This window comes from Triturus cristatus, chromosome 12 (assembly GCF_964204655.1).
Source record: "Triturus cristatus chromosome 12, aTriCri1.1, whole genome shotgun sequence".
NCBI lineage: Eukaryota > Metazoa > Chordata > Amphibia > Caudata > Salamandridae > Triturus > Triturus cristatus.
Window position 1 is genome coordinate 641,179,348 of NC_140595.1, and position 14,047 is coordinate 641,193,394.

At 50.0% G+C, this 14,047-nt stretch overlaps 1 protein-coding gene across 1 annotated transcript in view; it reads left to right on the forward strand.

Annotated features, from left to right (window-relative positions):
- Nucleotides 1–13,180: 13,180 nt before the first annotated feature.
- The window catches only part of WFDC1 (WAP four-disulfide core domain 1), a 470,630-nt gene continuing 469,763 nt past the window's right edge, over nt 13,181–14,047 (forward strand). Inside the window, exon 1 of the mRNA XM_085637491.1 lies at nt 13,181–13,201. The gene's annotated coding sequence lies outside the window, so the exon portion shown is untranslated. The remainder of the gene's footprint in view (nt 13,202–14,047) is intronic.

Below are 14,047 nucleotides of genomic sequence, written 5' to 3' on the forward strand. Positions count from 1 at the left end.
AGCTAACATTAGCTCGATGGCAATAGGAATTCTGGCGTTAGCAGGCGAAAACCAACGAAAGGCCAATTGGCGGCAAAAAAACGCATGTTAGTCAGCCCAACGTGAGGTTTTTTGCCTCTAATGGAAAAAATAGCCTATCAGACGACCTCTGATAGAAAAAAGGCCCAAAAAAGACAATGAAATGAAGAATGGAGCGGCCAGGGCCAAGTGCAGCACACATCAACAACCCCCTCAAGCCGCCCAACATCCAGGATGACCGGGACCTGCCCCTGGAGCCTGGATGCCTCGCCGGACCTGTGTCTGGGGCCTGGATGCCTCACTGGACCTGTGTCTGGAACCTGGATGCCTTGCTGGACCTGCGTCTGGAGCCTAGATGCCTCGCTGGACCTGCGTTTGGAGCCTGAATGCCTCGCTGGACCTTCGTCTGCAGCCTGGAGCGGGATGTGGAGGAGCTGTGGAGCTGTGGAGTCGATAAGCCATTGGCGGCAGACATTGAGGCGCGGCGATCGCCTGTACCTGGTGGTGAAGTCTGGCCAGTTGCATGGAGATATGTTGCTGACCTGTGTGAGAAGCCCGCCTTGCGCCACTTGGAGCTGTGAATGGTAGAGGCATATCTGCGCACCAACGTAGGGAGGTCTGCATCACATACTCTACGATTCCCCCGGGATGAATGGAGGGGATTACCAACGGTGGGCGGCGCCTCTGCATCACAGGCCAGATGATGTTGCGCTGGCCGGATGCTGTGGAGGATGAGGCCCCTGAGCTGCGCCAAACTTGTGTGTCGGGAGTGCTGCAACTTCACACCTAAGGAGGCCCTGCTGCATCAGCTGCATCAGGAGGTTCACCAGCGGACGTGGCGGCGACTACTGTACCCATGCTTGTGAAATCCCACCTGGCTGAGGCTCCTGCTGGCTGAGTCACAAGTTTGGAGAGAGTTTAGCGGATTGCACCATGGTGTCAATGTCCAGGTAAGGAGAAGGTGGGTTGCGTAGCTGAGGAGGCCCGGGGTCGAGTTGCCCAGGCCTAGCACCTGTAGATGATGCACCCCCAGTGGCGGCTCATCCGCTATGGTGGAAGAGCGTCACCAAGTGCGCAGTGACTGGTCGGCCCGCTCAGGCCGCCCTAAGCAGTCATGTGCTCTGTCCTGTTCGCAATGCAGGCTGCATTAGAGCCTGCATGGAGAACATGTCCACCCCTCTAGCCCCTGGCTGAACGCCTCGGCCCTTCACCAATGACCAATCCCAATACCGCATTGCAGCGTTGTTATTGGCTTAGAGGAGGGAGACTGGCTGCCTACTTCCTGTTCCTGGAAGCAGACTCAGGAGAGCAGGAGCAACGAAGACACAGGTGCCCGGCTCGAAGTAAGATTTCTCTCATTTAAATATTTAAAAACACCTGCTCACACACACCCCCCCTGCGTTCACACCCCATCCAGTGTTCTTTCTGGCGTTTCCCACCTCCCAGCTGTCCAGTCCCCTCCGCAGCACTTCTCAATGGCGGCCGCTGTGCGGCCATTTACAGCGGGCGTACCGCTAGTGTGCCAAAGGTATATATGGCGTTACGGCGCATACCAATTCATCGCATTCCATTACAATGCATACTAATACTAGGCATATTGCAACAGTAGGGAAGGTGTTGGATTGCGGAGATGTAAACATTACTATTCCCACTTCAGTGAGTGTAACCCCAAAACGAACCCTTGCACCCCAAAGCAAACCCTGAACCCTAAAATTAATCTTTGAGCCCCCAAAACACACCCTAAAAATCATATTTGACGCAAATGCACACCCCAATTTTCATATTTGACCCAAATGTAGACCCAAATTTTTATGACTGACCCCAAAACACACACCAAATATCAAATGTTGCTCCATAACACACCCCACATTTCATTTCCGAAACCCATATCCACCCTAAAACTTAAAAATAGTGCATTACTCACCTCACAATGCGTTGTAATGGAATGCGATGTAAAGGCACCTGCGTTGTAAAGGCATTGTAAAGGCCTGCGCTGTAATGTACGTCTCCCGTGCCAAAGGCAAGCCTGTCTGTGTCCGTCTGCCCCTGGACCACGCTCAGCACCAAGGACCCTTCTTCTCGGACACTCCACCCCTACGGCGCGAGCACCATCCTCGCCATCAACCCTGGATGCCACATCACCTGCCAGGACCAATATCTGCTCCGGACCGCACATCGCCATCGCCATCACAGACAGCTACTAAATCACCCGCAAGGACCACCCCGACCGTCCAAGAGGAGGCATTGCCATCACGTACAGAAGCACACTCCAGCTGACCACGCACTCTAATGACCCAACGGTGACCACCGAACACCTCAATTTCCACATCCGGACCAAACCCAACCCCATTCTCTGCGGCACCCTTATCTGCAGGCCCCCGGGGCCATGGACACCCATTCTCCGTTACCATTGTAGACCTCATTGCACACCAGGCTTTCCCATCCACTGGCGACATCCTACTCGGCTAACTCAAGTTCCACCTGGAAAACCTCAGTGACCAGAACACCACCCCCTCATGGGGAAGCTCCCCAACATCAGACTAAAGCAGCTAGTCACCGCAGCAAGCCACATAGCAGGACACACGGTCGAGCATGTCTCCTCCGCCAACAGGGACGTTCAACTGCAGCCACACCATCGGACTCTCCTGGAACGACCATCATTGTATACATCACGTCTTCACCATGCCCTCACTGCATACATCACTGCCATCATCGCCCCCTCGCAGCTGGATCAAGCCACTGAAGAACATCTCATCAACTCCCTCAGCACCACCACTCCGCCAACGCTTACAGACGATGACACCGCAGTGTGCAACCGTCATCGATGGATCTCCAATTGCGCCGACAACCAGACACCCCTCAAGAATGGCACTGCGTCAGTACCTTACGCCTGCCTGATGGCAGGCGTAAGGGTGATGTAGTGCCACAGGGATAGGCTGGCCCCATGCATTACTGGAGTTGCATCATGGTTGCGACACGACGACAGCAATGCGTGACTTTAGCGCAGCCAGATACGTCTGGATTCCAGACGTATCTGTCATTACTGTCATTACTTGCGTCATGGAGCACTTTCCAGTGAATACAGCACATCTGTGGTGTTGCAAGAAGGGGATAGTGAAAAGTGTTGCAACGATGTCTTGTCACAGCGCTGCAACACTTTTCATGAGTGAGGCCCAGGAATGCGCACTATCTTATTAATGGTGCACAGACCTGATCTGTAGTTTTGTCACAAGGCATCGCAGCAACATTGCTTGCAGTGCTGTCCAGCACCAAAACCTGCTGAAATGAGGCCCCAAGGGTTATCTCCAGCTATTTTCTGGTCTTAAAAAACTGCCTCTAACTGCAGTTAGCGGCATTTTTTGGGGTCCTCCGAACTTCAAGAATCCCCTTGTAAATACAGCGAAGTGGGGTTAGCGGCCGTTTTTGCATGGGAACGCCTCCCTTGCATGTCATTATCGCTAACAGAAGTGGCGATCTTTATAATGGACGTTTTTGCCAGAAAACTGCCGCTAACAGAGGTTAGCGGCAGCTTGTACATAAGGCGATAACAATCTCGCTGCAAAACCGTCGGAAAAGTGCTGCTAATGCGGCCTTAACTCAGGTCTGCTTTAAAAAAAGTTATAGAAATGTTATTGATAACTGGGACGACCTTCCCCTTTGTGAACTGGCTACCATCCCAAATTGGAAGACAGTAACTGATCGATGGTTTGCGACTGGAATGGTGGGCACTTTGCCACTGCTGACCAGTGCTAAAGTGTATATACTCTCTGTATAAACTGTAACAATGATTGGGTATCCATGATTGGCATATTTGATTTACTGGTAAGTCCCTAGTAAAACGACCAGTGTGTGCCAGGGCCTGTAAATCAAATGCTGCTAGTGGGATTGCAGCACTGGTTGTGCCACGCACATGAGTAGCCCTGTAAATGTATCTCAGACCTACCACTGTAGTGTCTGCATGCGCAGTTGTGTACTGCCATGTTGTCCTGGAAAGCGAACCCACTTGCCAGGCCCAAACCTTCTCTTTCATTACATGTAAAGCATCCCTAAGGTAGGCCCAAGGTACCCCCATGGGCAGGGTGTAGTGTATGCGGACGTTAGGACATGTACTAGTGTGTGTGACATGTTCAGATAGTGAAATACTGTGTATTTCATTTCTCACTATTGAAAGGCTATCTGTCCCATAGGCTTAACATTGGAGTTGCACTGTAACATTTTTACATGTGTAACTTGCAATAGGCACAAGATAGAAAAATTATGTTTGAACTCTCTGAACTCAGAATTTCTTAACGCTCCTTTTGGGCAGACTCATGTTAAAGGGGACTGGGACATCATCCCTGGGCCCCCGTGTGCTTCCTGGTGAGGGGAAGCGCTATCGGGCTTCCCCGAGAGCAGGGATGGAGGGAGGGCAGCTGCCTTCCCCGCATGGTCTCCTCTCTCTGCTCTCCGTGCCCGTGTCTGGGGGAGGGTGGAGGTGACCACTGAGGACTGCCATCTGCCCGCCGGAGTGGGCAGACCTCCATAACATTGCTCACTCCTGCGGCAGCACACGAGGTTGCTGCTGAGGCAAGGAGCCGGCAAGGACAGCCGGGGTTGTGCTCCCCAAGCTGCCCTCCACTACGGACCAGTGATGAGGTGCCAAGTGCCATCATTAAACACCAGAGAAACCAGAAGCCTAACACCACAGTGGCTCTTCCCGCTCAGCTGGAGATCCGATACTATGTTATTCACTGCACTCTGGAGTCTCGGCCCATAATGCTTTGCGGGGCCTTTGGTTTTGATTGAATTTGTGCCTATAACTTTGCTTGGGGTGGTCCTAGGAGTATGGGACCATCACTGAATCATTCAGCAGTAGGTGATCTTTCTGTTGAAGTCATCTGCTTGGTCCTCGCCCTAGGTTAGGGGGACCCCAAAATCATCACCTCCCTCATTGCTTGATGCATTTCCAATCTCACTTTTGTTGGGGCTATATGTTCTTTAGCATGTTAAGGTGGCATTGTTTACCAAAGGTGTGGGGGAGGTTTTAAAATGAATATTGCATTTAGTTTGGTATAATGCACTCTTATTGGGGTACATGTCAATTAGGAGTCATATTGACAAAGCAAAGTTATTTTAAAAATGGCATATTGGTTTATGCGATCTCACATTAAAAATGATAAAATTGTTTATGTGATGCCATAACAAGCACCTAGTGTGTGATTACGGTCCCGTGTGTTTTACATGCATCTTTATGACAAGTGCCTAGTGGCACACTGATTTATGTTATGTGGTCTAAAAGTGCTTTACATGCTACACAGTGATTTATGGTCTAATGTGTTTTGATGTATATTTAATACAAAGGCTATTTTTATATAACCTTGTGCGGAGTTTCTTTAATGTGTGCCTAGTGTGTCACTGCCGTGTCAGCATGTTGTGCAAACGCTTTACACATTGCCTCTGGGAAAAGCCTGACTGGTCTGCCAAGCTACCAAGGGGGTGAGCAGGGATTTTCTTCAGAGTGTAACTCCCTTGCCCTGACTAGAGTGGTGGGTTCTGCCTGGCTTAGGTGCATACCCTGGCCAACCAGAAACCCCTTTTCTAACACTTCCCCAACCAGACGTTGTCTCCTGTGAGCACTGGATTTTCTCACCAATAGACTCTGGCTCTGGCCAAATCTGCAAGTCTGCACCACTCTGCCCCCCAACACCCACGGGCCAAATTCGAGAGACCCAACACGACAAGGAGGTCTCCCCGGCGAACCTGAGCTGGTATCTAGAGATCCCTGGCCTATCTCAAGTCTCCAGCTGATGCCTGCAGCCTCTTTCTGGGGGATCCCCCCGACCTCGACCGGAGCCGGTAGGAGAAACCTGACGCTAAAAGACACCCCTGCACCCGACGCCCTACGGCGTTGGGTGACCCAACCGACGGTGTCCCGGCATCCCTAGACATCCCAACTTACCTCTCCAACTGGTGATTGCCTCCAGAAGGTCTTCGTCCCCGAGCCTGCAGTGTTTGTTGAAACCGGAGAATCCCCATTGAAAACAACAGGGCACCCGGGCTGGTGCAGAGTCATTCGTACTTAAATATAGAGAGCTTACCGGTTCCACTGACCCTTCACAGATACGAAAAGGGCTTGTTATGAATTCTCACATTGGTTAGCCAGGACGCTGTTGCTCCTCGGACCGAGTGTGACTAACTCCACCCCCAGCACCACTGACCTGCATGGGCGCGCGCGCACCACTCGCGTGCTTGTTTTTTCTAGTTATTCAAACTCCCTCCATCTTCTGGCTCATTTAAGCCTCATTCTGATCATTGGAGATCATTGTCAATCTTCTTCCTAAATGGTTTCTCCCCCGCCTGTTCGCTTTTTTTAGCAGCCGTTCACCTGCCTCATTATCGTCATATTTTATTTTACTGAACCAACTTGCCCTCAGCAGAGGATGGAGCTTTGCAGCAGGAGCGTTAAAAGTGGGCGTGAAAGGGTTAAACGGCGCTTTGGTGAAAAGCCGAGCTCCTACAGAATGCATAATTGGTTATGTGGCGGGTGGGATGGGTAAAAGTACGGTGGGCCGGTGCAGAGTCATTCGTACTTAACTATAGAGAGCTTACCGGTTCCACTGACCCTTCACAGATACGAAAAGGGCCTGTCTTGAATTATCACATTGTTTAGCCAGGCCGCTGCTGCTCTTCGGACCGAGTGTGACTAACTCCACCCCAGCCCCACTGACCTGCATGGGAAAGCATAGGCGGTGGCAGTAGGGGTGCGAAGACCACAGCATCCCCAGGATTGCCATGCTGCAGTTCAGGAAGTGAATGAGCAGTCAAGAGGGCTTTACATGTTGATGTTATCTTGTGCATTTGCAATGCATTCAAGGTCAGGGGTCAAACGGCTTCTGGCAAAGAGATATTGCTGTTAACTTTTTGTTCTCTGACTGCAAAAAGAGGATTTTGTAAAGTGACCTATCTGGGGTCAGGGAGTGTGAAAGAAAGGGTAGTAGGTTGGGATTTGTTTTCAAACACAACAACATTTGAATACCTGGAAATAAACTGTACACATTATTAACCCTTTCGCCGCGGCAGGAATTCTGCCGCGGCGCTGGGGGGGGTTTGGGGGCAGCGCGGTGGCGCGGTGCTCGTGACGGAACCGCTCCGTCACGAGCCACGGTTGAGCTGTGCTCATGACGGAATGGTTCCGTCATGACTCCGCCCACTGCGCTAATCGCCCGCACAGGCGGGGAATTAGCGCCGCGTGGGCAGAGCGGCCGCCAACGGCCGTAGCATGACGGAACCACTCCGTAATGAGCACAGCGCAACCGTGGCTCATGACGGAGTGGTTCCGTCATGAGCGGGGAAGGGGTTAAAAATATGTCAGTAGGAAGGAAAGCGCACACAAGGCACATTTTTAATTCTAAAGTGTGACGGAAACAAAGTTTCTGATAGGTGCGAAAATAACAAATATTCGCTGAAAGTTGAGAAACTTATAGATATTTCAGTAAAACTGTATGTTGTGCAAAGTTATTGGGCATTTCAAAGAAAATGTGCAGTTTGTAAATTCTGTGCCCTTCCATGCCATGCCTAAGTGATACATGTGCAAATGTATGCCACAAAATGCACCCTCTGCCTCATACCACACACTTACCACTCTGCTGCTGGAAGGGTGTGGCTTATCACTCCTGCAGTTCAGGAGAGAGTTGGAGCCAAGAAGCATCTATTCTACTCAGCTGATAATATCTACCAGTCTCGTCTCTAGGACACCTAAGGGCTACCCCCCTAGCCCTTGCACCCCTGTGGCTCTCAGTTAGGTGTGTATGGAAAGAAAACACTTACACATACGTACGTACGTGCACATTAAGTCTGTGCGAAATTTGCGTCATTCCCTTCCGGTGATTCTGCAAAATACCTAATTGGCATTTAAAACTATTTTTTTTCGTGAAATCCGTCCTAGGTCCATTTTGGAAGCAAAACGTGGTTTGCTAAATCACACAACATGAACTGCAACCACTCGTGTTTGGTTCGTTTGCGTTGTTCCTATGCTCCTTAAACCTCTCCTTATTAACAACTTTCTCTATTTTGCACTTTCGTTTCCTCCTATAAAACGTTTTTCATTCAACTGTGCTTAGTGCCAATATCGGCAACACTCCCCATCCCTCCCACAGCACTAACTTAGAGAAAAATCAGACAAGACACATTCTTAGTGGAGAAAATTGCTGCAGGTTTATTTTCATAACAAATATGCCAACATGGTGGGTTATCTTACGGGCGATCCCAGGGCAGGCAGCCCCTCGCCACCTGCCCACCTGATGAGCCAAAATACATTGTGGCCCTAGCCAACCGGTCTTTGTTAGATTTGGGGGAGGGGATAGCCCTTCCCACCGGTGGACCACCAGTCCACCCCCTTACTCACACCCCCCAGCTAAGGGGGGCGGAGCATTGCAGGCAACCCCCGGTTGCTCAGGTCCACAACTGCCCGTAGGACTAATGGGACACCGTCGCTCCTCCAGGGTCCAACGCGAGGACCTCCCTGGGGATATTTGGCTTTAGCACCCTTACTGTGCTCCTGCAGAGGGTACCCAGCTGTACCTTACAGCCTCCGGATCGCCCTGTAACTCCGCCACAGCACTGGGTGTGGCCACCGTCACCCCAGGGCCCCCCACCAAGGTAGGCATCTTTATCTATATCCTCCTGATTCCCAGGCCTCTCCCCGGTACAAGGTCCTTGTTCACTCTGGACAGGTGAACCCCTCTCAATAAAACACCGTGTGTACTTGGTATGCTAAAACCCATGCCTGATAACGCTAAACCACCTCTGTTCAGTGAATTTTACGCATGGCACTGTTAACTATCCTGCACAAGGATTCCTGGCCTCCCCTGGCCGTGCTCCTTCCCATCCTAACAAGGGGTTATCCCTGACCCCTATAACTCATATCCTCCCCAATTAGCTGCTCCTTTTATGCATGGAGGCCTTCAATTCTTACAGCAGTGCCTTCCTACAAACGGAAAATGAAAACTCATGCCTCCCCAGTGCATGACCAAAATGATGGGAGGGGAGAACATCCCCCCCCCAGTACGTTCATGGGGAAAAAACCCATGCCTCCAATATTGGATTCCGCCCGTCGCGCCACACACAGGACGCATGGACGGCCCGAGCCCAGAAATTGGATCCTGGCAAAATAAATAAATGCTCGGTTACTAGCAACCTATATACCCTGCACCCAGCTTATACAAATATTGCAGCTTGCGCCTCGTTGCAGAATAACACTGCACCCAGTCACCTCTGGTGCCTCACAGGGTGCCTTTGCTGCGTTTGCTGCCCCTGCAAACGGAAAGACTGCAAAAGTACCTGTCAGGACCCGCATTGCCTCCATGAAGATCATGCCAGGTCCGCTGGGCCATACCTCTATCTCCCAGCTGTGTGTAACAGAGTACCCTTCATCCAAACCTAGTCTGAATGTGCCCTTCTCCCTACCCCTTGAAAGGAGCACCACACCTGCCCGTCTTCCTAAGCCAAAATTGGGACATTAGTCCCCTTGTCGGCTGACCTATCCCAAGGAGTTTTTTGCTTAACTGCAGCAACCTGTATCTCATGCCGCTCCTGGCACTGAACCCTTCTGCTTGTGTACGCCAAAGAGCACCCTAAGTACAGCTACCTGCCTTCGCTTGAGGAATGGACATGCCAACATTCTTAAGACATTGTACCCTTCAGTGCTTTACTACCTTGTTTTCTCCCACGGAGGGACAGCACAACCCTGTTAGCTGTCACTACCTCAACCGGCCTGTCTCAAAGGCTAAGGCAAGGAATGTTGTACCTGAAGCAACCTGTAACCTACCCCCGGGTCCAGTGAGCAACAGCTTTACCGAGGTGGACCAGACCTTTGCCCAACCCTTTTTGAATGCTCAGCCCTGGCGCACACCAGGTGGTGTCAACTCAGGTTTGAGGGAATGTTCGTATAGTGCCCACTATAGCAGTCACTGCCTTTATTAGTGGTGACAACTACACCACCCCACAGGCTTACTACTGTAGTCCTCATCCAAGTAAACCTACCTGCAGACCAACTGTGGCCCTTGGTGTGTAAACCGGCAATAGCCCTGGTTCTCTAAGTTATCCCTGAACATGCTAGCCCTTCACTGCAAGAAACCTCGTAATTAGAAAAAACACAGCACAGCAGAAATCATGCATCAAATCCCCAGCTACATTTAGAGGTATGTAATCCAGCCCCAGACTCTGCTTCTCCTTGTTCCAGGTGTAGGTGTGTTTGCACTGTTGAGGCTAGCCTAGGTGTATGTTCCCTTGAAGACTAGTATGATGACTGCTACATCCTTTAAATAATTCCTACTCTCTCGAATAAGCCATTGGCTCTCCATGTGTATGTTCCCTGTCCTTACCGCGTCGTGAATAAAGCTTGCCAACTGAGGTTGACCTGGGCTAATCCAACCTTAGTAAAAGGTTGCCCCCAAGAACATCAATCTGCCCCCTGCTAAAGGGTCATTGACTACAGAAAGCTTGCCATGACCTGCAATGCCTGACAATGTAAAGATGCCTCAAAATCTGCTCTACCTGAACCAAGGTAAGAGGCGATCTGTCAGCATGCAACTGACAATACCCTCTCTTAGAGCGCGAGGGACAGGCCTCCTTGGAGACGCAGCACACCCTGATGTCCCATCGCGAGCAGAGGAAACACTGCTTCTGGCACTGTATCCTCCTGCACATGTATATCCTAGTCTGTAAAAACCAAGGCGCAGGATAGCTTGCAAGGCTAGGCCCCCAAAGAAAACGCCCGCCCCTGTGGAGGCCACCAGACAGGCCAATTCACGAGACTTCGGATGCTGAGACAGCCATCAAGGTTAGACAGAACCAGCAGAATTGAAAACCGCACCTAGGAGGTAAACCCAGTTGACCCCTAACCCTGCTTCCCACTGGTCCTGAACTGGAACAACCGCTTGTGGTTCAACGTGGCAGCAACCCTCCGCCCCAGAAAATTACAATGAGCCAAATTGTCCGCTGACCCATTGACCCCAGACCAGGTGAAGCGGCAGTTTAGATAGATAAGAAGCTGTTCGCTGAGATTGTGGCCCCAAATAATGTAAATCTCTGTCCCTGGCCTTCCCTGATTGTGCTTCTTCTCACCCAATAAGGCTCTTCTGTGAAGTCGCTGCATTCAATTTATACTGGCTTGATCGATGCAAGTTGATGATGGTATGTAGGAACAGCCTGATTTAATTTTCGGGATACTTGTATTGTTCCTAATATCCTTATTTGTGCTACTGCAGTGACATAAATGTTCTACCTCTGTACATGTCAAACTGCCTGTGATACTTAGTTTCTCTTCAAACACTGGCTAGGGCATCACACAAACAGCATACCTTCCCTGTGTGACACTTAGACGGCACACCGGGCCAGCATTGACCCCCGCTATGTTAATTTCCCTTCATTGCTTGATGATCGACCTTGTCCTTACAAAAATTCATTGCATGCAAAAGGTGCAGAATCAGATACACTGGCATCAAGTGGGGCCCAAATTTCCCCTCCTGAGTCCTGACATCCTAAGATCTCAAGTAACAAGGTTGCACACAAGTCAGAGTTCAGTCGTTATAACAATGGCGTATGATGACAATGCACTCCCATTGCAATCCATATGATAATCTGTGTTCTGGTTCCTTAAGGAGTAAGATGGCTGTGATCACAAACGCAAGTGTTAAAATGGGGATGCAATTTTAAATGTTACACATGAACATATGCAAATGTTCCACTAGCGCTAGAGCTGCAGGCTAAACAATCTTGTTTGCTGCATTAGCTCCACTAGCCTCCAAAACCCGAAATCACAGCCTCAGAAGCGTAAAACTTGGCCCTGGGCGCCGTTCCGCGGCTGCGACGCTCTCCTTGTTTCCATGGTGCCCAGCCATGCATGTCAAAATGCCAGGGGCACGAAAAACCGGCCCAAATCGCTCCCTCCTCAAACTCTAACGGGTAAAGAATAACTGAGAGGAGGCCATATGGTGGCCTAAACACCTATGGCACCATAGAAGGTGCAAGCACAAGTTAGGTCATTCGCTTTCCCTCCTTCTGAAACTTCCAGCGCGACGTGAATTTGAACCTGTTGACCTGCAGTGATGGTGATCTGACTGTTCACCCCACCACGCTCTTTCTTTATAAACTATGCAGCATATGGCCAGAGAGCATACACCGCCACCTGCAAGGAATGAACAGCTAATCTCCCCAGCAGAGGTCTTCCCATGCGGGCCTACATAGACTCCCGTGCAATACCTGAAAGATAGACCATGGGGGCTTTGCTGCCTAAACGGGAGCAAAAAACGGCAGCTAACTGGTTACCGAGTGTGAAGCCGGGCTTCAGTAACGTGGGAAGAGGCTCTACCCGAGTTACCCTGCAACTGCTCACCACCGACAGTACGTCGCAGTACCCGGTTTCCGCCCATTGCAGGCCCTGCTTTTCCAGCAATTGAGCCCGCCCGGGCCAAACAGCGTCTGCGTGCACCAAAACCCGCTTTGGGCCCATCGCCACCGCTCCACACATAATAAACTCCTCTCCATAACGTGAGCTGATCTTAAAATTCCCCTGGGGCAGGAGTTAACCAATAAACTGATGTGTTTGTGCACTCACTCGTGTGCCGCAAAACCCAGTTGTGACTTAATCACCATTGTAAAAGCCCTCAGAAGCAGCACACCCATGTGCAGTAAGTACTACATGAGTGCTTGCACAGCCCCTAGTAAGTCTCAGCCTTGGTGTCTGCCTGGCTCAGTTTTCAGTACAAACCACTTATTGTTTCATTTCGACTGTAGAGCAAGATCAAAATGTGTAAACTGCCAAAAGAAGCTTCTCAGGCAAACTAAAGAAAAGGGTGGACATCATGCCCAACACAGAAAAACACCTGTGCTCCGCCTTGGCCACAAACCATGGTTGAAGTGGGTGTGGGCCGCCTGGATCAATTCTGATTGGCCAAAACACAGGGACCTATTCGAATTGGTTGAAATACTGATCAATCAAATTCCTGTTTTTTCAAAAGGTTTACTCATCACCATTTCAGCCAATGAGAATAGACCATTTATAGGTTCTACTGGTAGCCAATGTGAACTTTGTTTACTTCAAGTGACTAGAGAGCCAGAGATAAATTACAGTATTCCTACGATCACTGCAGAATTGCTGCCTGCAGTTCACCTTCCTCCAGCCCTTTATGGTCTGCTAATAGCGGTGAGTTTACACCATGAGCCCTATCAGCGGACAAGCAGACAAAATTTTGCCCAGCCGAATTCGTGTTCTCTTTGTGGAAAACAAAAACCGACGAGATATCCCACTCAGTTTAGAAGCGCTCTCTGCTTACAGGCATATGTTGTCTGTTCGTCTTCCGAAAATAAATGTATTCACCGGAAAATATACTACTTTAACGTTTATACTACTTTAACGTTTATATTCCTGCTTCCATTTTTCTTAATGCTCGCCGAACCAGACCTGCCGCCTCCCCTGTTCCGCACGCAAGTTGGGGTCTGGCGGAGCAACGTCTTTCCCCCTGTGGAGGGCCGGTCGTTCGAAACTTCCGCCACCCGCACAGTCTGGCTCCTTTATCCTTTAACTTTATCACCCTGTCTTACCTCTTGTCACGGTGTTCGCTCAGATTTTTCTAACACCCATGTACAATACACGTGTCCATTCGCGCTTGCTTATATTTTTTTAATGTTTATCCCCGGCCTAGGTCACCCTCGCCCTGCCTTTTCAACCGTCTCCTCCTATACAACGTAGTCTATTTTCCACTCCTGTTTCCCCCTATGCAACTTTTTTCATTTGTCACAAAAAATTGTGATTGTGCGCAAAACCCGATTTATCGCTTTGTCTCAGCTTTTTATTAAATTTACAAAATGATAAACTACTAAATGGTAATGATTTACAGTGAAACTCGACTTTTTTCATTTCTTTTATCAAAGACAGAGATTGGGACTGTTCTGCCAAATTATGGGGTGTCTTATAATTTATAGGCGGTATCTTGCGTACAGTGTTCAGCCTACCGCAGACTCCCTCCTTCCAGGGGGAACACCTGATGCA